The following is a 22,737-nucleotide window of genomic DNA, read 5'->3' as shown; positions in this document are numbered from 1 at the left end:
GTACGTTCTTAAAACTACACCTTATAAATAACAAGTTAGTCTTCTCTAACTACCTTAGAAATAAATAAATCATTAAAAACGAACACGTATGCTATGTAAAAATGGCTGAAACCTTTATTTGCTACTTGTTAATCTGGTATCTACAAATACGGGACAGTATGTTGTGGCATAGGCGGTGAATTACGCGAACGATACAGATGATGATAATGATGTTTGGTTTGTGGGGCGCTCAACTGCGTGGTCATCAGCGCCCGTACAATTACCCAATCTTTGCTCAGTTCAATTTCGCCACTTTCCTGGATGATGATGAAATGATGAGGACAACACAAACACCCAGTCATCTCGAGGCAGGGAAAATCCCTGACCCCGCCGGGAATCGAACCCGGGACCCCGTGCTCGGGAAGCGAGAACGCTACCGCGAGACCACGAGCGGCGGACGCGAACGATACAGGTTCAAGTGCATCTCTTAGGCTTGTGTCTACACGTGACTTCTACAAATAATAAAGCACATCATTCATAAGCTAAATTGTAAGGCGAGCAAGAAACGGATAAAGTTACGTTTTCATTATGGGTTGATGGAAACAACACAACGAATAATTATTTCAGATAAAGACGACGAAACAGAGAAAAAATTGCAATGAAAATGTTATAAGCAATATTATCATACGCACAACTAGTGAAGACTGGCAATAGCCTAGTAACAAAGTGAAAAAGTTCGAATGATATTGGCTTCCATTATTGTTACAGTTTTTGTGGAAGGGCTAGTTCACCAGACAGACATCAGAACAGGACAGGTTTCCCCTGTGCACTATCACTCGATATTCTGTCTGTACAAAATGCCCCTGCAAGTGCTCATCGCACGTAAACGCCCGGAATGGAATATATTGTTGTTCGCGAGAATGTTTTCTCCTTTCGTTATGAGAATCTCTAATAGGACGGCTCACGCTACTCTTCATATCTCAAAAGTCATATTCCTATGTGAGACCATGTAGAGTTACTGATTAAAGGAATGGAGACGCCATTCTAAATCAAGTACGTGCATCTTAGCATCCTCACTTTTTAGTAATACTGCCGACAGAATTTGGAATCATCTCTAAAGAGAATTGCTAATGCTGTTTGAGGATGCTATATGTAATATGATCTGTTTTCTGCCATTCTTGCGGATACAAGTTAGTCGATGGGGTTGCGCCTTAGGCTCTAGCTATAAGAGGAATGTGTAGGTCAACAACGACCAATGTTACACACAGTCGACCTTCAGTGGAAGGCTAAAGGACATCGAAGGACGAACCTCCCAATGTAGATCTGTCCTTGCTCTGCTTCCAGTCTCTTAACTGCACTTTATCAAAGTAATGGAACAAATATTGCCCGTCAGCAAATGCAGTCTCTTTTTATGTCTAATGAGTTACACAAGAAACCTAATACCACTGTTGAGCAACTCTGAGTTGGACGCTTGGAAGCCCTGACACTCCACCTCAGCCCTGACACTCCGGCCTTGTCGTTTCTTCGAAGTCATAGGCGTGCAGAGCAACATTCTCCGTATGTCATTGGTCATCGGGTGTGTTTCTTTGGTACTGTAGGTATGGATGGTTTGTTCTTCACACCCGACTGCTTACCGAGCGAGGTGGTGCAGTGGTTAGGACACTGGACTCGCATTCGGGAGGACGACAGTTTAAACCCGCGTCCGGCCATTCTGGTTTACGTTTTCCGTGATTTCCCGAAAACGCTTCAGGCAAGTGCTGTGATGGTTCCTTTGAAAGGACACAGCTGACTTCCTTCCCCATCCTTCCCCAATCCGATGGGACCGATAACCTCGTCCTTTGGTCCCCTCCCCCAAATCAACCAACGAACCCGACTGCTTTGTATCCGTGATGGACTAGTTTGAACAAATTCCAGTCAAGTCTCGTTCACGAGTATGACAAAGAAGAAACCGAAGAGGTGACAATGTGGCAAACGGTTTAAATCCCTCGCCGTCCTTCTTGATTTGGGTTTTTTGTTATTTCCCTAAATTGTTTAAGAAGTATACCGGGATGGTTCCTGTGAAAGGGTACGGCCGCTTTCCTTCCCTATCGTTATTCAGTGCGAGGTAGAGCTCCGTCTCTAATGTCATCATCGACGGGATGTTACATCCTATTTTCCTCTCCAAAGAAGAAAAATTAAGTGAGCAGAGAAAAAGCGTTGGACGTTCTGGCTGACTAAAGCCTTGTACTGGCTTAGTCGAATACGGAGACAGAATATGAGTAATGGTACAAATTAAACTGCTTCAGCAAACCACAAAGACTCATTAACAACAGCCATAATTCATTCTAAGCATATCCATTACTGATACTCAATAGATGTACCACCGTAGTCCAGAAAATCGGTATGCATTTGTTAAAAAAAATGACGATTCGAGATGAATGGCTGGTATTTCCACACCTACAGAGTAAATGAAAGCGTAGATGCCGCAATGACATCGTTTCTTCAGCACAACAGACCACTGTGTTCTAATAATAAAATGTCCAGCAGTTTCCAAATCTCTTACGCAAGACAGCGTACAATGGCTAACAGTTATATCATGCGCCCAGGTTTATCGCCAGTTTGTCATCACATTTCCCACTCACACCCAGTTGTACATCAAATATGTGAATTCAGTAGTTTTTCATTAGGCTATTTGATACCGACAAATCTCTTCTATTCATAAATTCTCTCTTGCTATACTCGTATTGGATTCCCTTCTTAGACAACTTACTTCTGCTACAGCAAAATATTCTCTTTTATACTCTATGTTTGTCCGCCCGGCTAGCTACGCGGTCTAACGCTAAGCGTTCCGAGCGGGAAGGTGCGCCGGTCTCTGGCACGAATCCGCCTGGCGTCTCCCCGTACGCGTACACTATAATTACTCTACCACGTAAACATTTGGGTTACACTCGTCTGGTATGAGACGTTCCCTTGGAGGGGGGAGGGGGGGGGGAGAGAGGAAGCCCTGGGGACCGAACCTCACAATAACCCTGGGTTCGGTGTGCGGCGTGGCGGCGGTGAGGTGGGTGGACTGCTGTGGCTTTATGGGGTTGTGAACCACTGAGGGCTACAGCGGTACGAAGCCTCTCCATCGTTTCTAGGTCCCCAGTACAATACACAACACATTCTATGTTTACAATTTTTAAACTGTAAGCACCTACCATTATAATTTCAGCTATTTTTCATCAATTTTGTCTTAAATTTGTTCATCCTTAGTCCCATAAATAACCCGTTAGCAGTTATTCTAAGTTATCAATATGGTCAGGCTGCGCGTCATTATCTATGAATCTTAGCACTGTCACCTGGTCTTTCTGCAGTTTTACTAAGGTTGGGTAGTTTTATTTCTTTCCGAGAACTTTTGACATACATGTAAAAAAAAAAAAAAACGGTCATTCAAACTGAGAAAGTTCCTCATAGACTTTTTGTCATAAGATTGACGTTTCTCATATTCTACCTGTGTTATTTCCGTTTATCTTACGGAAGCATTGCAACGAAATAGTTAGTAAATAGTCAGCAATTATCCTCTATGTTTTGAACATTTTACCTCGCTTCATACTTTCAAAGATTTTGCCTCTATCTATAAATTTCGCAGCGCGGGATTAGCCGAGCGGTCTAGGTCGCTGCAGTCATGGACTGTGCGGCTGGTCCCGGCGGAGGTTCGAGTCCTCCCTCGGGCATGGGTGTGTGTGTTTGTCCTTAGGATAATATAGGTTAAGTAGTGTGTAAGCTTAGGGACTGATGACCTTAGCAGTTAAGTCCCATTAGATTTCACACACACACACACACACACACACACACACACACACACAAACACACACCTATAAATTTCTCGAAAGAATTGCGTGTCTTTTCCTGTCTTTTCCTCCACGACCAAACGTAAGGAGAGCGTTCATTTACTGAGTCTTTCAGTATAGCGAACTGCTATATGCACTCTTCAGTTCTTCTGTATGTTTTGGAATAGTATACAAAAGAACAGTATCTAACACGAAGTATTAGATGTCATATGAAGACCTCATTAAACGTTTATTATCTTCTTCTGTAGCGTGAAAAGTAATGGCCTTCTGGAAATCTGAAGGTATGTTCTTCCACAATGTTTAAACGACACTTCAAAGAGGATTGCATTTTTCGTCTCTCGTTTACTTGAGGAAATTTTATGGTGGGTTCTGGTGACTTGTTTGAGCTCAGATCGCCCAGTGTTCTGCCAACCTGTGGCTGCAGCAGCGGCTCGACTGTATCATCTACAGTAGTATCCTTCTTATTTCAGATGTTCCTGGCGGTTCCGTCGTTTGTACCTTCAATTAACTCCGTCCTACGATCAATCGTATCCTTGGAACTTAAGCACTTAATGTGTGAAGCAAATATTTAACTCCCTGAAATAGCCTCACTTGGTTCTACAACAACCTATCAATTTTTAAAACGTGTTGATGTTTATGGTTTGGTACAAAGCATTGCGGCTCATGAAAATAATGACAATGTGCCAGGACTATAATTGTACTGAAGATGTCAAATTAACCAATTTTCAGCAGTCAAATTTCCAAACTTATTTTATTTGGCAACCAGTTTCAGCGTTATAATACGCTATCTTCAGGCCTCTGACCGACGTGTAGGAAGAATCTACCTCGGTTGTAATCAAAACAGGGGCCATCAGTACTGGCATTAGTAGATACTTACTACAGTGATCACTTCGGCTATCACCTGTCATAGTATAACGCTGAAACTGGTGAAACGTCCCCTTTGAAAAATTATATATGACTGTGCTTAAACTGACACACAATATTTTTAGCGCAACGCAATCTGACTTTCAGAAATCCCTACAAAAGAATGGCCCTGACTAACATTAACCTATGCGTTTCACAAATCGCTTACCTCACTAAAATCTTGGTTACTCGAACTACTGCAATACAGCGAGCGCCAATACTGCCAGCTAAATAAAAGATTCAAACTACGGAAGGCACTAACTACTGATAGGCATAGTTAGCAAATGAAAGATTTTAATAGAGAAAAACAATGTATTTACCTTAATAATCATAATATATATGCCATCCAGTATTACAAATTTCAAGTCTCCGCCATTTCTCTCCCCACATCACCACTGCTGGCGGCTCACCTCCTACTGCGCAACGCTACGCGCTGTTCACATCCAGCTGCCGCTGCCCAACACTACAATGGCAGACAACAATGCAAACTAGCCACAGACTACACACAGCACAGCCAGTGATTTTCATACCGAGCGCTACGTAACGTTGCCGATAAGAAAACATAAACAGCCTACTTACACTGGTTGCCAGATAAAATAAGATTTTAAATTTGACGGCTGAAAGGTGGTTAATTTGACATCCTCTGTCTAACAGAAGCCGAGTTCCGCAACCAGTTCTAAAAAGAAGGACATACAGAGATAATTGTACTGATCTGTAACTTGATAAACTGTGATACCTATTTCTCCTGCTGAAGAAACATTCGTTAGTGAGAGTCGAGAATATCTACGTTATTTATTTATTAATCTTCATAAAGCGTAAAAATTGTTTATGCTTTGTGTTTCTTATGTTTTAAGCCCGCCGAACGAGCCTGCGGCCGATCTCTCGTAAATCACCAATGTTCTCCTGAGCTGTCCATTACATGAACGCGCAGTACGAGCCAGCGATTGCAAGAGAATCGACTTAGGCCGACAAAATCATCACTCGAAATTATTATCTTCTTATTAGAAAGAGAAACTTTGCTTTTTGTTGTGTCAGTGATCGGTTCTGCTGGTTCTGTTACACGTTTCTGAAATGTAATTGAAAATATAATATGAGACGTGGTACATAGGGAAAGGCAGGATTCAGTGCGAATGGGGCCGTACTCAGTTACCGTTGGTTTCTCAGTTTTTTTTTTAAAATCACGTACACTTTATTTGAAGACAATTGCAAATAAGGTTGACAAAGGAACAATTATAAAATTTGGCTGTTAAGACACAATGTGTAATAAAAATTTCTTAATCAAGTTGCACTCACGGCTGAAGGCCTTATTGACCAGAAATTCAACTTATTTGTCGGCTGAAGGCCCCGATAGCAAGAACTAAAAAAAAAAAAAAACAATTTGATGGCTGAAGGCGTAGATACCAAATTCTTTTAACGAGTTAACTTCTCCAAGAAATACTAAAATATTATGAAAAGGACAATCATCAAATTTTCACTATTAAGAAACAATACGTAAGAGACAATATTTAATTAGAGACAAAATCTAATTAAAATTCTTAAGACAAATTACATTCACGGCTGAAGGCCTTATTACAAGAAATTCCAATTATTGTCGCCCCAATAGTAATAATTCAAAAACGATTTGACGGTTGGAGGCTTAGATAGCAAATTCTTAAGAACGAGTATTCTCCAAGAAATACTAAAATATTATAAAAGAGGACAATCATCAAATTTTCACCATTAAGAGAGAACACCTAATTAAAAATTCTTAAGGCAAATTGCATTCATGGCTGAAGGCCTTATTGACAAGAAATTCTAATTATTTGTAGTCTGAATGCCCCAATAGTAATAACTCAAAAAACAATTTGACGGCTCAAGGCCTAGATAGCAAAATTCTTTAGAACGATTTAACGATTTAACTTCTCCAAGAGATACTAAAATGTTATAAAAAGGACAATCATCAAATTTTCACTATTAAGAGACAATACGTAATTAAAAATTCTTAAGACAAATTGCATTCACGGCTGAAGGCCTTCTTAACAATCATCAGAATCTGACCAAATAAAGAGAGAAGTGGGCCTCAGACAGTGCACCAACGATCGACCTGGGAAAGTCGCTCAACTTGGCAAACTATGAGACAGGCAGCCAAGAATTCACTCAACCAGATGGCAACTCAAACTAGTGACAGTTTAAATGCAGGCCAATACTCTTGCAACATCTACCTAACGTCTGATAACCAACACAACGATGGAATAACCCAGGCAAGGCGGAACCGGCGGACAGCACTGCGTCTTCAGAATCCGTTGTCTAGAACATCCAAAAGCAGGACCCTCTACGACCAAAGTAGTCCAATCAAGGAGGCTGTCGAACTACATGCCTTACCAGACAGCAGAGGCAAGGTGAGGAAAGCTACACTGCGCGAAAATACGCTAACCTCCAGGATAGGTAACTGGAGTGTTAGCGGCCACTAAGCAGAAAAATACCGCTGGTTGAACTTCATCAATAAACGCAAGGAATCCAATGATTAACAATAAAAGGTGGAGGATGGCTAATTAATTTCGCCAACTCTAAACACTCCCCTCATTGGCCTTCGTCTCAGCGATCCTGCGAGCAGCAATGTGCGAACAAATGACGTGATCTCAAAATAGTGAAGGTTTCACTACTGGGTTGATGTTCACTCAACGCAAACGTCCCGGGTCTGGTGGAGAACAAGGTTGTCGCCCTCGCAACTACAGCCCCTCGATCCGTTAGCACCTGCGTGCCGCCAGCGGTCCTGGCATGTCGTCGTGCTGCTGCATCTCACTTCTGCTCCGTCCCAACCGAACTACCCGACACACTCCGACCCAGAAAAACACTTGACGCCCTTCCAAAGATAGTGCTAGGGTACTAGATATCGATAACCGCTGCTGCTGCCACTTGTGTACAGACACTGCTAGCAAACGTAGTGGCGCCAGTAAACACGAGAAAGAAACGAGACGCCACTATCCCTATTACATGATACCAACCTACCAACGGCACCAACGTGAGCCGCAACACGGCTCACAATACATAGTTACTGCAAGGACAGTTGGAACTTCATTAAACACAAGTGAACACTACAATTTGGAAAACAAAATCTTACTTAAGAAAAAGTTAGGTGTCTTGGATTGAAGGTTATAGTGACATTTTGTGAGTTTATATTTTTAATTTGTGATACAAAGACATCGGAAGAGATTGTCAAGAGATCGCCGTCATTTAACGAGTAATTCGTTCCAAAACTGATTTAACTAAAATATTTATCAACGCTCTCATTTATGTCCAATTTGAATCTGAACAATTAATTAAATAAAATTGGAATTGTCAGACTACTAAGGCGAAAAGGCTATTAAATAATAGTTGATAGATTTTAATTCATTAGAATCAATGTTATTTATTTGGTTTATGGAGATTCTTTGGAAGTAAAAAAGCAGGTAATCCTCGTTTCACAACAATTCCCGCAAACGTGAAGTCACGCGCAATATCGACGACCGCATGATTGGCTATCAACTTTGTGACAAGGAATAATACGAATATTATTACTCCTCGATTCATTCCCAGCAATTGAAAGTGTACTCTTAGGTTCTTGCCTAACCACACTCTCGGAAGTCACTACATATTCTGAAATAAAAAGCCAAATATTTTTGAGAAGGAAGAACAAGACTTTTATTGTTGCTCTTTTCTGTCGCAGCAATTGAAGCTGTCCTCTTAGGTTCTTGCCGAACAACAGACTCGGAAATCGCTAAATATTTATTTCATCCTTCGTTATCAGATCAGAATGAGTGTAAATAACATCCAATATTGCGGAATATACTTGTATTACATTCATAAGACGTAACAGAAAGTGTTAACAATGCTAACATGAAAAAATAGTATGCAACAGGATGCGAAGCAACGACTTTCGCTTCCAGAAACCACGACGTTATTCATTACGGTAGTACTTAAACACGTAATGTTTAACTCCTGTCTTGGTTATAATATTCTATCTTGAAGGTTTGTATTGTTGATCCGTTATTAAATGGTGTGTTTCTGGTAAATTTTCAGTGCTCGTTTTACACTGAAACGGTATACTGCAAATTAAAAAACAAGTGTGTTTCATTCATAATTGCAAATTTTTCACGCTAATACCTCATTCCTAAAATAGCACTCTTATATGAAGGTATTAAGCGTCGATAAATAATTATAACAAATCGTTCCAAGAATGTCGTGTTTTTGTAAAGCTCCGGGACGCAATCTTGAAATCTTGAGAGGTCCGTATCTAATGCTAACGAAAGTCGATAACCGGTCATGCGGTCGTCGATATTGTGTATGTCGTCAAAATAACGTCACGCTTGCGGGAATTTTTGTGAAACGAGCAGTAGTACTCTGTGGAAAACTACTGTCATTTTATATCACGTTTTCTACCCCTGTTGATGATAGAACGAACTGAAATAATTAACAGTTTATAATGAAATCAATCAGGATATACTTTCGATTATTCGCCTAAAACATTTATTTATGTGATGAATTATATAAAACTAACAAGCGTTGTGACGTGTATATTTAAACGAGATTTTCCTTCACTGAACACACAAAGTATGATGCGTATTAATCCGAACGATATAGACACTGTGATGTACACAAGAGCCACAAAGCCCATTACTTTGTGTTCTCCTACGTTATGTAAGCTTTTGTGCGTGCACTGACACCAGCCGCCCCCATGTATCTGCAGCATCGCTGCCGAGTGGCTGGTGAGTAGGGGCATAGGCAGGAGTGTCCACCTATGTGTCGTGCTATTGGAGTAGCTAAATGTTATACGTCTACATTATACAATGTATTGAAAATTTTTGACATGGTAAATGTTCAGTGATGTGAAAAAGGATGTTCCATTTCCTACTTCGCCCTCTTATCCGCCGATTTTTCTTTGTTTACTTTCTAAAGCAGCCTCTGTTCTTCCCTAGGGGTCAAGTTTCACCGAAATCAGTCCAATGATCTAGTCGCGAAAACGTAACAGACAGAATTACTTTCCAATTTAACATTGTTAGTAGTACCTGTTACCCGCTGCTTCTCTCGCAGTAGTTTTGTTAAGATGAGTGGTGGTGAATAAGCAAGCTAGTAATTTTACCACATGCGGTGTAGAGACCTATCTGTAGAAAATGCATTCAGTGCTGGTACGTAGGGGCTCACCTAGAACCTGAGGTGAGATTTTGCCACCAGAGCAACACATACCAATCGTTTCTCCCTTCCATTGTAATGCGTTCTGGTGCCTACATTTTTAATCCATCCTGCCACGATGACTAATTTGTGATTAACATAGTCAGTCAATAGATCGTAATCAAATGCGGACTCGTCAAAAGCCTCCCACGTTCCACACATAAAGATACGACTCTCCGCTTTTCGTACTGCTTTTAAATGACGCCGTCATTGTGAGTCTTTTCAAGTGTTGTGGAAGCTGTAAGAGGTGCTTGACGTTCAGCTTCTAAAATGCGAGGGCTTGTGACTGTTGTAATGCCTCTGTAGCTTTTAAGGCCGCCTGACGTTCTTCATCCAAATTTCGGCGGACGTGAGACTGCTCTCAGGTTTACTGGATTCGAGTAACTTTCGCAGCTTGAGCTAACTTTCGCAGCTTGAGCTCTCTGAGAAATATGAGCTAAATCAGACGTACGTTTGCGAGGCTTATAGTCACAGTTTTATTTAAATATGGTTCTCGTGCTTACCGACCAACTTTACTGTTGTTATCTCCACCAAAACTCTCCAGCAGCGCCAGGTGGTGTACAAACTCAGTATTATAAACCATGCGCATCATAACATTGGATTTGTACTGTCACGAAATAATACATAGACACTAAGACTCTCTGGTCATCGTGGCATCGTCGTCTGCATGCTACTGGTGGGTACTATATTTAAAAATGTTAATAATACTCAAAAAGGATACAAGTTTCTAATGTAATCTATGGTCTTCTTTAGAGTTTAAGCCAACTCCGTACCAGACACCATCGGAATCGGTGGAAACGTTACAGAGTGAGTTAGTTTCGTAATTAATAATACTGGTATTAGTATGAAAGTATGGTTAAAATGCGTTGAGAATTGAATAAGCATTGCGGTGATTACGTTGAATCATATTACGTAGAACATATCACCCAAAAACAGCATTTTCACAAATATGATAAAGTTCAAAAGTCAGAGTGCAAATAGTTTACTCAAAGAGTAATTATTGTTCCATATTTCGCGTTATGTTCTTCAAATTAATAAGTATGTTGTAGTACATATTTTCTAAAGTGCCCTACGTTCTTCCTCGGCGTTAAAGTTATCTCAGTACCAAATTTCATCAAGATTCTTCCATAGGTTTAGTCGTGAAAGCGTAACAGACAGAGTTAGTTTCTCATTCATAATATTAGTAGCGCTGGGAGCCTGGATTAAACATATTGAGGATTGTGTGATCATTGTGTTCATTATGTTGAATCGTATTACGCAGAGCATATCAACCAATAGAAGCATTTTCAGAAATATGGTAAAGTTCAAGAATAAATAATTTCTGAAACATTGTTCATGAAAATAATAGCGGTCAAAAGCACTATAAAAATGTTTAGTCAAAAAATAGTCCTGAGTGCCTGACATAATTTAGTTTTATATTAAAAGGTGACTGGTTTCGATCGGTGTAAGATCATCTGCAGACCAGTTACTCCACGATGGCCGTTGGATAAGGTTTCTTGTGCAATCAAGACTGTTTTTTAATTGAAAAATTAAAAAGAGTAAACAACTTTATCAAACAGTAAATATTTTTCTGTATTTCGCGTAATGTTCTCCAGATGAATAAAATCTCGTGCTACAAAGTTTCTAAAGTAGCCTATGTTCTTCCCCAGACTTCAAGCTATCTCCATGCCAGATTTTCTCGAAAGCGGTTCAACTGTCTAGTCGTAGAAACAAACAGTGTTAGTTTCACATTTGTAATATTACTAAGGATTGCCGATTGATCTCAAATTACTGGTCAGATTAAATGACACTGAACACACTGTGAACGCAGCATGTCATTCTCAATGGAGATAAGTCTTCCGAAGTAAGAGTGATTTCAGGTGTGCCGCAGGGGAGTGTAGTAGGACCGTTGCTATTCACAATATACATAAATCACCTTGCGGATGACATCGGAAGTTCACTGAGGCTTTTTGCGGATGATGCTGTGGTATATCGAGAGGTTGTAACAATGGAAAATTGTACTGACATGCAGGAGGATCTGCAACGAATTGACGCATGGTGCAGGGAATGGCAATTGAGTCTCAAAGTAGACAAGTGTAATGTGCTGGGAATACATAGAAAGAAAGATCCCTTATCATTTAGCTACAAAATATCAGGTTAGCAACTGGAAGCAGTTAATTCCATAAATTATGTGGGAGTAGGCATTAGGAGTGATTTAAAATGGAATAATCTATATGATCGGTTATCGAAAGCGGTTCAACTGTCTAGTCGTAGAAACAAACAGTGTTAGTTTCACATTTGTAATATTACTAAGGATTGATCGTCGGTAAAGCAGATGCCAGACTGAGATTCATTGGAAGAATCCTAAGGAAATGCAATTCGACAACAAAGGAATTGGTTACAGTACGCTTGTTCGCCCACTGCTTGAATACTGCTCAGCAGTGTGGGATCCGTACCAGATAGGGTTGATAGAAGAGATAGAGAAGATCCAACGGAGAGCAGCGCGCTTCGTTACAGGATCATTTAGTAATCGCGAAAGCGTTATGGAGATGATAGATAAACTCCAGTGGAAGACTCTGCAGGAGAGACGCTCAGTAGCTCGGTACGGGCTTTTATTCACCGAAGAGTCAAGCAGTATATTGCTTCCTCCTACGTATATCTCGCGAAGAGACCATGAGGATAAAATCAGAGAGATTAGAGCCCACACAGAAGCATACCGAAAATCCTTCTTTCCACGAACAATACGAGACTGGAATAGAAGGGAGAACCGATAGAGGTACTCAAGGTACCCTCCGCCACACACCGTCAGGTGGCTTGTGGAGTGTAGATGTAGATGTTTCCTTAATTTACGATGGGCGTTCAATAAGTAATTCAATACATTTTTCCTCGGCCAGCTTCGGATGCAAAAATGCGGAATTTGTTGTGAAACTTCGTAGAATATTCCTGCTTCAGCCATCAGAGTTCCATGAAGTTCCGATTGGTGGCGGCGTTGTACGCAGCCTTCAAAATGGAGTCTGTAACTGAGATGCGTTCCGAGCAGAGAGCTGTCATTGAGTTTCTTTTGGCAGAAAACCACAGCATCACAGATAGTCATAAGCGTTTATAGAATATCTACGGAGTCGCGACAGAGAACGAAGGCACGCTGAGTCGTTGGGCGAAGCGCCTGCCACGATAACAAGGTCGCGCAAACCTGTCCGATCTCCCGCGTGCCGGCCGCCCGCACACATGTGTGACGCCTGCAATCAATGTTGGGGCGTGCGGACGCTCATGCGAGATGATCGACGGATCACAATCAAACATGAAGTTAAAATCTTCTTAGGCCGCGTCATGTTTCTTCTAAAATGATCGACGTTTCGACCCCTCTGCTGGGATCTTCCTCAGGATCTTCTGGTGTCCACTACTGCTAGATCCCAGCAGAGGGATCATTTCAGAAGTAACAAGACGCGGCCTCATAACCCAGAAGATTTTAACTTCAGTGACAACGGCCACGAAAGCCTGCAGTCTTACATACAATCAAACATGTCGCTGCTCATCTGGACTTCTATGTTGGTGGTGCTGACACACTCGTCCACCAAGTGGGATGCTCGAAGGTATGTGCCCGCCGGATTCCTCGCCCTTTAACAGACGATCAAAAAACGCATCGAAGGGCCATCTGTACGGAATCACTTACATGTTAAGAAGCTGAGCGTGGCAATTTTTTGTGCATCGTTGTCACAGGCGATGAGACACGGGTTTATCACTTCGAATCGGAAAGAAAACGGCAACCCAAATAGTGGCACCACACTACTTCTCCTCCGAAGAGAAAGTTATAAGATGCATCCTCAGCCGGTAAAAGTCGTGGCTACGGTCTTCTGGGATTGAAAGGGTCTTTCTGCTTGATACCCTCCCTCATGGTGCAACGATCGAATCTTAAGTGTACTGTGTTACCGTCATGAAATCGAAGAAATGACTGCAGTGTGTGCGTCGCTACAAAGATGCAAACGAACTTCTCCTTCTCCATAACAACGCAAGGCCTCACACAACTCTGCGCACCCGAGAAGAGTTCAAAAAATAGCATTCGTTTGGTTTTGTTTTGCTTTAGGGCACAAAAACAACTGGGTTCATACGCGCCCAATCAAAACTATTGAACACGAAGGCAGAGGGCACTTAAAAAACGACTATATGTCAGTCCCAACTGACATAATAGAAGATAGCTAAAAGCAGTCACGTGGAAAAAGGGCAAAGGAAGACACCATACAGAAGCGGAGGTCCAAAACTAATAATTAAATGGCCTTCGTCATATTGCTTTGGGGGATAAAAATTAAGACGCGGTCGACAGCCCGCTCGTCATTTGTTAAAACGGCCTATAACTCCGGCGGCAAACCCAAACGGTCACATAAAAGGTTCAAAAATAGACATTCCATCAGGAAGTGACGGACAGTTAAACTTTGAGTGCAATGTGTACAAAGTGGTGGGGTTGCGCCACGTAGCAAATGACTATGGCTGAAACGGCAGCCGAGTTAAAATAATCTCCTCCCGGCGGGAGGACCAAGAGGAGGTTGTCCAAGCCGCTGGGAGAGGCTTAATAAGCCGGAGCTTATTCCCATGAAGGGAGGACACCACCTTCTGAGAGACGGTAACACAGTGGTCATCGAAGGGAATATAGGTACTCGCGTGCTGAGGTACGCGGACTGCAGCTTCGGCAGCAGCGTCAGCAGCCTCGTTCCCTGGCAGATCGACATGACCAGGAACCCACAGAAACATCACGCTGGCTCCACCAAGAGTGAGCAGTTGATAGTTTTCCTGCACCTGCTGACTAAAGGATGGGCGGTGTACAGCGCACATAGACTCTGAAGGGTACTGAGTGAGTCTGAGCAGAGGACACAACTGAAAAGGCTGTGTCGCCGGATGTACTCCGTAGCCTGGTATAAGGCGAAGAGCTCGGCTGCAAATACTGAGGGGTGTGCCGGAAGACGATATTGAAAGACACGGGTGCCAATGACGAAGGCGCACCCGACCCCACGGTCAATCCGAGAGCTATCAGTGTATACAAAGGTACTATCCTGAAGTTTCATGCGAAGGTCGTGAAATTGAAGGCGATAGACCGAGGCTAGAGTAGTGTCCTTAGGAAGCAAATGAAGGCCAAGATTAACATGGGCCGCTTCACGAAGCCAAGGTGTTGAAGGGTTCACACCCACGAGGAAAGGTGCAGGTAGTGTGAAGTTAAGCCGCCGTAGCAAGTGGCGAAAGCAGACTCCAGGAGGCAACAGAGAAAAAGGACGAGCCCCATACTGACGATCAAAGAAGGAGGCATAGGATGGGTGTCCACGCATGGCAGACAAACGGCATGCACATCTGCTGAGGAGAGAATCACAGCGGCAGGACAGGGGTAGTTCAGCAGCTTCAGCGTACAGACCCTCAACCGAGCTGGTGTAAAAGACGCCCGTAGCCAAACGGATGCCACGATTGTGAATAGTGTTGAGACGGTGTAAGAGGGATGGGAGTGCAGACACATAAACATAGCACCCATAGTCGAGTTTCGAACGGACAAGGCCCGATAAAAACGGAGGATGTTGGTTCGATCAGCATTCCAGGAAGTACCACTGAGGACACGTGGGACACTGAGGAACCGCGTACAGTGGGCTGCCAGGTAACATACATGAGAGGACCAAGAGAGTTTCCTATCGAGCGTGACCCCCAGGTATTTCGTAGTTTCAACGAACGGAAGGGCAACAGGCCCAAGATCTAAAGATGGTGGGAGAAACCACTTGCGTCCAGGAGTAAATACGATCAAGTCAACGCTGAAGATGCCGCTCAGTGAGACATGTCCGTGGAGATCTGCAATAGATGGCAAAATAGTCAACAAAAGGGAGCCGGAGATGCCCAGTGCGAGACAGGCCATGACAGGGTTAATGGCGAAAGCAGAGGGGACGACACTCAGGACGGAACCCTGAGGGACACCGTTTTCCTGGATAAAGGTGTCCGAAAAGGTAGAACCCACATGCACCTTGAAAACTCGATCTTGTAAAAATGCCTGAAGGAAACAGGGCAGGTGGCCTTGGAAACCCCACGTGTAAAGAGCACAGAGGATACAAGTTCTCCAGCAGGTGTCGTAGGCCTTCTCCAAATCGTAAAACGCGGCCACAGTCTGGAATTTCCGCAGAAAACCATTCATGACATGGGTGGACAAAATAACCAGATGGTCAACTGCAGAACGCCGTGCTCTAAATCCACACTGTGCATTCGTCAGTAAATTGCGAAACTCGAGCCACCATACCAGCCAGGCATGATTCATATGTTCCATCACCTTGCAAACGCAGCTGGTAAGGGAGATGGGGCGGTACCTAGAAAATGGTTTTCACGCCAGCATCCGGGAAATGTGCCCTCTGTCCTGATGCGGTTGTACGTGTCTGCAAGAGAAAGGTGCCGCAACATCTGGATGTGGATGACGGCCGGCCCTGGGGCGGAGGATCGGGATGAACTGAGAGCGTGATCGAGCTTCCTCATAAAAAAGGCAGTACTGTAGCACTCACGATTCGGAGAAGAGAAGTATATCGCTGAGTCTCCTCCACTCGTTTCCGATGGAGGAAGGCAGAGTGATAGTGGGAAGAGCTCGAAACTTCCGCAAAATGGTGGCCCAAGGTGTTAGAGATAGCAATAGGGTCTACTACTGTGAGGCCGGAAATGGGGGGTTGGTCTCGCTCCCAAAGAGTCGTCGGATGTTGTGTCGCACGACAGAGGAAGGGGTGGAACTGTTGAAATAACTAGTGAATGAAATCCAGCTAGCTAGTTTGCTATCCCGAAGGACTCGACGATACTTTGCACGCATCTGTTTGAAATGAATGCAGTTTGCCATCGTAGGATGACGGTTAAGAACGTGGAGAGCACGACTCCGTGCGCGAATTGCATTGTGGCATACCTCAATCCACCAAGGGACTGGGACACGTTGTGGTAAAGAGGAGGTGCGAGGAACGGAACGTTCTGCAGCAGTAAGGATAACGTTGGTGAGATAGTCTACCTGGTTATCACAACTGGGGAAATCTTATTCTTCGAAAGTCGCCAGGGAGGAGTAAAGCTCCCAGTCAGCCTTTGTAAGCTGCCATTTGGGCGTGCACGAAGATGGAGTAGGAGTCAGCAGATGGAGAGCACAAGGGAAATGGTCGATCGAGTAGGTGTCAGCAAGAACAGACCACTCAAGATGATGGGCAAACTGGGCAGTGCAGAAAGATAGGTCCAAATGGAAATAAGTGTGCGAGGAGTTGGAAAGGAAACTGGGTGCTCCATGTTAAGGCAGAAGAGGTTAAGTTGGTTAAGAACGTCAGCCAAGAGGGCAACTCTCTGACAGGTCCTGGTAGAATCCCAAAGGGGATTATGTGCATTAAAGTCACCAAGTTGCAAAAATGGGGGAGGTTGCTGCCCAATAAGCTGAAGGAAGTCTGCCCTGGTGACATCGAATGACAGAGGTACATAAATGCTACAGAGGGAAAAAGTCAGGTGGGGAAGGAAAAGGCAAACTGCAACAGCTTGAAGATGGGTAGTCAGGGAGACGGGTTGACTATGAATGTCATCCTGTACGAGCAGCATGACGCCCCAATGAGATGGAATTCCGACCTCAGGGGGAAGGTCAAAACGAATGGTAAGTAATGTGAAAGCCCAAAGCGGCAGAGTACAAGGAGATGCTGCGATGCTAAAAGCAGCCATAAATCCTCTTTGTGGGACTGAAGGTCATGAACGTTCCATTGGAGGACAGTCATGAGGAGGAAGAGATGTAGTGGTTTCAGGGGTCCACAGAAGCATCAGCTTGCTTGTGCGGTCTGTCCATGGAGTCCAACGCTGAAAAACGGTTGGTGGTGCACACCGGCGAGACAGAGGCCAGCCGGGCTAAGGTACCACGTGGCGACGCCGTCGAGCAGGATCTTCGAGTTGGTGAAGTAGAAGACTATTTGCCTTTGGTGGACTTCTTCGAGCCTTTCCGGTTAGAGGAAGAGTCGTGTGTTGTTTGGCTGGAGGGACAGAGGAAGACTTCACGGGAGTACTCCTTCTGTCCTTTCCTGCCTACTGGTCGTGTAGCTGGTGGCTTCGCCCCTTGAGGCGAGAGTTTGACGTTTTGTTGCACAGTGGGATGGGGGCATGGCGATGCTACCTTGACACTGGGCGATTTCGCAACCTCAGAGCTGAATTTGAGGTCGCATGTCTGCTTGGCCATGTCCTCCATGGAGCGAGGGGTAACAAGAACAGAACTGTAGGTGCCAGACAGGAGAACAAAGTGTTTGAAATTAGCCAGTAACTTGCGAGGTGGTGGGTAAGGCACTTTTTCCTTTGTCCGAATCTCTTGGACAGCCCGCTCGTCAAGATACACGTCACAATCCCGGGAGAAGGCGGCATGGCCGCCATTGCAGTTGATACAGTGGGGAGGAGGAGGCGGACAACAGCCCTCGTGTGGATCCCTAACACAGGTAACACATTTGGCAGGGTGTCGACAAGACGTTCCAGTATGGTTGAGACAATGGCACTGGTAGCAGCGCATCAGGTTCAGAATGTACGGGCGGAATGTGATAATTTCATAGCCCGCTTTGAGACTGGACGGAAGCACCACTCTATCAAAGTTGAGAAAGAGTGGGGTGAGCACTAAGGAGAAATCTACCTTTTTCATTACACGATGGACGGAAATGACACCCTGTTAAGAGAGGTAAGATTGGATTTCGACCTCGGTTAGACCGTCGAGCAGCGTGGTGTAAATTACGCCACAGGAAGAATTCAAAGGTCTATAGGCCTCAACACAAACAAGGTAGCCGTGGAGAAGCGAGGCAGCAAGCAGTTGTTGTGCTTGAGAATCAGAAGCAATCTCCAAAAGCAAAGTAGCATTCCTAGCAGGATTTCACAGTGCCAGCAATTGCATCAACACATTTCTGAATAATAGACGGATATACCATGGCGGAGGAATGACCGTCTTCAGGACAAGAGGCCAGGAGGAACTGTAGTGCAGTGGAAACGGTCTTCGAATCATGAGCCTCATTACGTTTACATTTTGTAGTCGTTGATTGTGAAGAAAATTGACTCATTGTGGGAGAATCCCCCATGATTGCCAGCGTCTCCTATGGCGTGCTCCTTACAACTGGGGGCTCCCTTCAGAAAGGGGAGCACTCGCCTTAGGTGATTGTTCACACCTCTCGAACATGTGACAGAGGGACCAATCGGCAGTTTCGGAAGGTTGCAGCTCAGGCAATCGCCCCTCCCTGGGCCGGCCGGTACCAGGGAGTACGTGTCGACCTGGGGCTGGGAATTACGCGTTACCCAGTTAAATCCTACGCATCAGACGCGCGGGCCGGCCTTCAGGAGTACGCAGGAGGGAAGAAGAAAAAGATGAACCTCAAACGACGAAGCGGAGGAACGAGAGGAGAAGGGAAACGAAGAAAGGAAAAGGTAGATAAAAGCAAAGGTGAGACTGTTCTTACATCAGCGACAGACAATGCAAAACTTTCCCAATAACATCCTAGACATGATACCCAAGGGAGGGGAAAAAGAATAGCACGAGGATAGACATGCAGCGCGCAACGGAAAAAACGCTGCAAAGGCTGGGGTCCCGAGGTAGCCAAGCACGAACCCGCCAAAGAGTGGCGAGCCCCCTGGGAGGAAAAAACTTCATTGGGCTGTCCTAACTCATCCACCCCATAGCCCTGACCTCACACCTTCCGACTTCCATCTGTGTGGCCCAATAAAGGATATACTCAGCGGGAAGCAGTATGTGGATGGTGGAGAAGGTTATTAATGAAGTAAGACGTTGGTTCCGATGTCGACCAATGGAGTGATATCATGCAGGCGCACGGGCCCTACCAGTACAGATATTATGTTGGAAAAAAGGATTTTGTAGCGAAAAGAGTGGGGAATAATATGGAATATTGGAATGATGAGTAAAACCAACCTGCGTTCAGAGAAGATAATAGTTGCATTAGTTATTGAACGCTCGTCGTATGTGAGAGTAGTCTCTAAAGTCATGGTATTTCCCGCCTCACTTGGTTTTTGGGGCCAGTGCTGGCGTTGCCTCCCGCCAAGGCAGAGTAAGGCTGCAACAGCAAAACAGCCGCCCTCAGTGCCACGACGAAGCCTGGAGCGGCGTGCTGTCACGGCGAGGAGTAGTCTGGTGCTCAGGAGATTGGAAACATCAGATTGATCCAGCGACAACGAGGCTTGCTTTTGGCGCCGGGCCATGCATGACGCGCCGATCGGTCTTATTTATGTCAGGATTGGCTGGCCCACGGAACTGGCTGCGATAGCGACTCCGTGTAGATGGGGGACGATGTGGCCTCTGTCGTCATCTGAGGATGTCGCGCCGGAGAGAGTATCGAGACGGCCAGCTAGGAGCCAGGTCAGCCAGCAACTTCTGGAGAGCAGCCGCCTGGACGTGTCGAAGCAGGATGTCATGGGCCAGTGGGTTGGGTTGTTTGGTGTAGGAGACCAGACAGCGAGGTCATCGGTCTCATTGGATTAGGGAAGGATGGGGAAGTAAGTGAGCCGTGCGCTTTCAAAGGAACTATCACCGCATTTGCCTGGAGTGATTTAGGGAAATCACGGAAAACCTAAATCAGGATGACCGGACGCGTGATTGAACCATCGTCCTGCCGAATGCGAGACCAGTGTGATAACCACTCCGCCACCTCGCTCGGTCATGGAGCGATGCCGGGTGGACCTGCACCCGGGGCCGGTGATGACTTGCTGTCAACGCAGAGCAGCATCTTTCCGATCTGAAGCAATGGATGGTGCTTAGCTTCTTGGATCCAGAGAAAACAGCACAGATAGGAGTCTACTGTTGTTAGCTGCAGTGTATTTTTTGGCTGCGGCAGTTAAAGGAAACGACTGTTGTGATCAGTGCAGTCTTGTAGGGCAGACGAGTGAGGCTGGGTTGGTCGTGTTAACTTTACTAAGAGATCACAGTTTTCAACTACGGTGAGGTCATTGTAGGGTGTAGTGTATTAAAGGTGAAAAATTTTGTTTTATGCCGGCCGGTGTGTCCGAGCGGTTCTAGGCGCTTCAGTCTGGAACCGCGCGACCACTACGGTCGCAGGTTCGAATCCTGCCTATGGCATGGATGTGTGTGATGTCCTTAGGTTAGTTAGTTTTAAATGGTTCTATGATCTAGGGGACTGATGACCTCAGGTGTTAAGTCCCATAGTGCTCAGAGCCGTTTGAACCATTTTCTTTTTGTTTTATTTTTGTTGTGTTGTAGAATTTTAATCTCCTAGTATTCACTGTTTTCTTGTTGCCACTTCTTGTGGCGAGCAGAGGGTAACCTGAGCTGGTGTATTCTGTTGTTGCTTTTCGCTTTCTAGTTAACTGATGGTTTAGTGTTGGTAAGTGTGTCAGCCGTGGTTGAATATACTTTAGGCTTTGGTATTCTGTGCTAAAATTGATTATTGTGTGTTTTCTTGTTCTTCTTTCGCTATTTTATTGTTGTTTTTATAAAATACAAGGACTATTTTTTCAACATCTGATCGGTAGCGAAATTATAACCGCAGTGAAAATCCTGTGAAAATTTGCGCATATGTGTTGCGCAGTGTGTCTAGTATTTCCATCTATCGCGTCACTTCGCACTTTTCATTTCTTCGGTAAGTGCACAGTCAGTATGTGTAGATACCTAGAAAATAGTGGTTCCCGCCAAGTGTCAAGTCCTGCTGAGCAGTTTCCATGGGAAGTGTTTGACCATCCACCATGCACCCCGGACATGGCTCCCTCTGATTTTCATTCCTTCGCTCACATGAAGACAGCATTTTGGCAAACGAGCCGCCGACCGGCGTAGAGAACTGGCAGAAATAACAAGCAGGTGCCTTCTTTAGCGAGGGAAACTTTTACAACGCTCCGAGAAATGTCGGAGGGGCGACTATGTAGAGAAGCAGCTAGAAGGTGCAGCAGATACGACATTTTTCATTTTCACTGTGGTTCCCATTTCGCGAATGATCAGAGCGAAAAAAAAATTCGTATTTATTGCCCCCTTTATTGTAAAGTTGGCAAAATTCGAAGAGGAAAATTACTTTATCGCGTCTTCTGTTCTGTTGGATATTTAGTTTTGCATTTTGGTATATTGTGAACTGAAAACTTACTTGTGACTTCTCGTGTATGCACACGAGTTAGTTGAAGTTGATTGATAAACACATTTAAATTTTGCTATGGATTTACGCCCACACATACCCTAGCCTTCTTCCCCTCCCACTGTTTCCTGCACTACAAACCTAAGACCCAACAAATTCGGTGCTGTAACATAAGTCAAATTCACGCGACACTAGCTTGTTACGATGGTGTTCAAGTTTTTCGAAAGGAATGGATTCTACACGTACACTGCGGCAACGTATAAACGATTTCTAGTCGAACATTCCTCCCGCACTGTTTCGGTGCGCCAAGACACGCTATTGGAAAGTAATGGCATCATCGGGACTAAGCGGACTACTTGGGTCCGTGCCGCTAATTGGAAGAAAGCCCAACAGACCGGCCAGTGGCCACGCAAGACGGCGCGGCGCGTTCTTGAACCCATTACGTGACGCCAGTTGCACAATTACACCCAGTCAACAGCACGCGTGGCCACTGAATATCGTAATGACCGGCGTCACCACTAAATGACCCGGTCTCATTGTTCTGCCAGCCAGCTGCTGTTCCTTAACATTGAGAGCCGGACATTCTAATTTGCAGCAGTAAACTTTTCGGTCCCCGGCGGCAGTTACCGCAAAACGAGAGCCATTCGTTAACGTGGAGACTGCGGTACATACGTTCTCCGCTGGTGACACGTGTTTTTATTGTACTCGCAGAACAGTCACACGGAACTGCGAACACAACCCTTTACTCCAACTTTTGCGGTATCTCTACATCCGCTATGTTCTTTTTTACTTTCGCTGCAATTTGTTATCCCACA

This window comes from Schistocerca cancellata, chromosome 1 (genome assembly GCF_023864275.1).
Source record: "Schistocerca cancellata isolate TAMUIC-IGC-003103 chromosome 1, iqSchCanc2.1, whole genome shotgun sequence".
In the NCBI taxonomy this organism is placed as follows: Eukaryota; Metazoa; Arthropoda; class Insecta; order Orthoptera; family Acrididae; genus Schistocerca; species Schistocerca cancellata.
The sequence above is the reverse complement of the archived record's forward strand: the minus strand, read 5'-3'. Positions refer to the sequence as shown.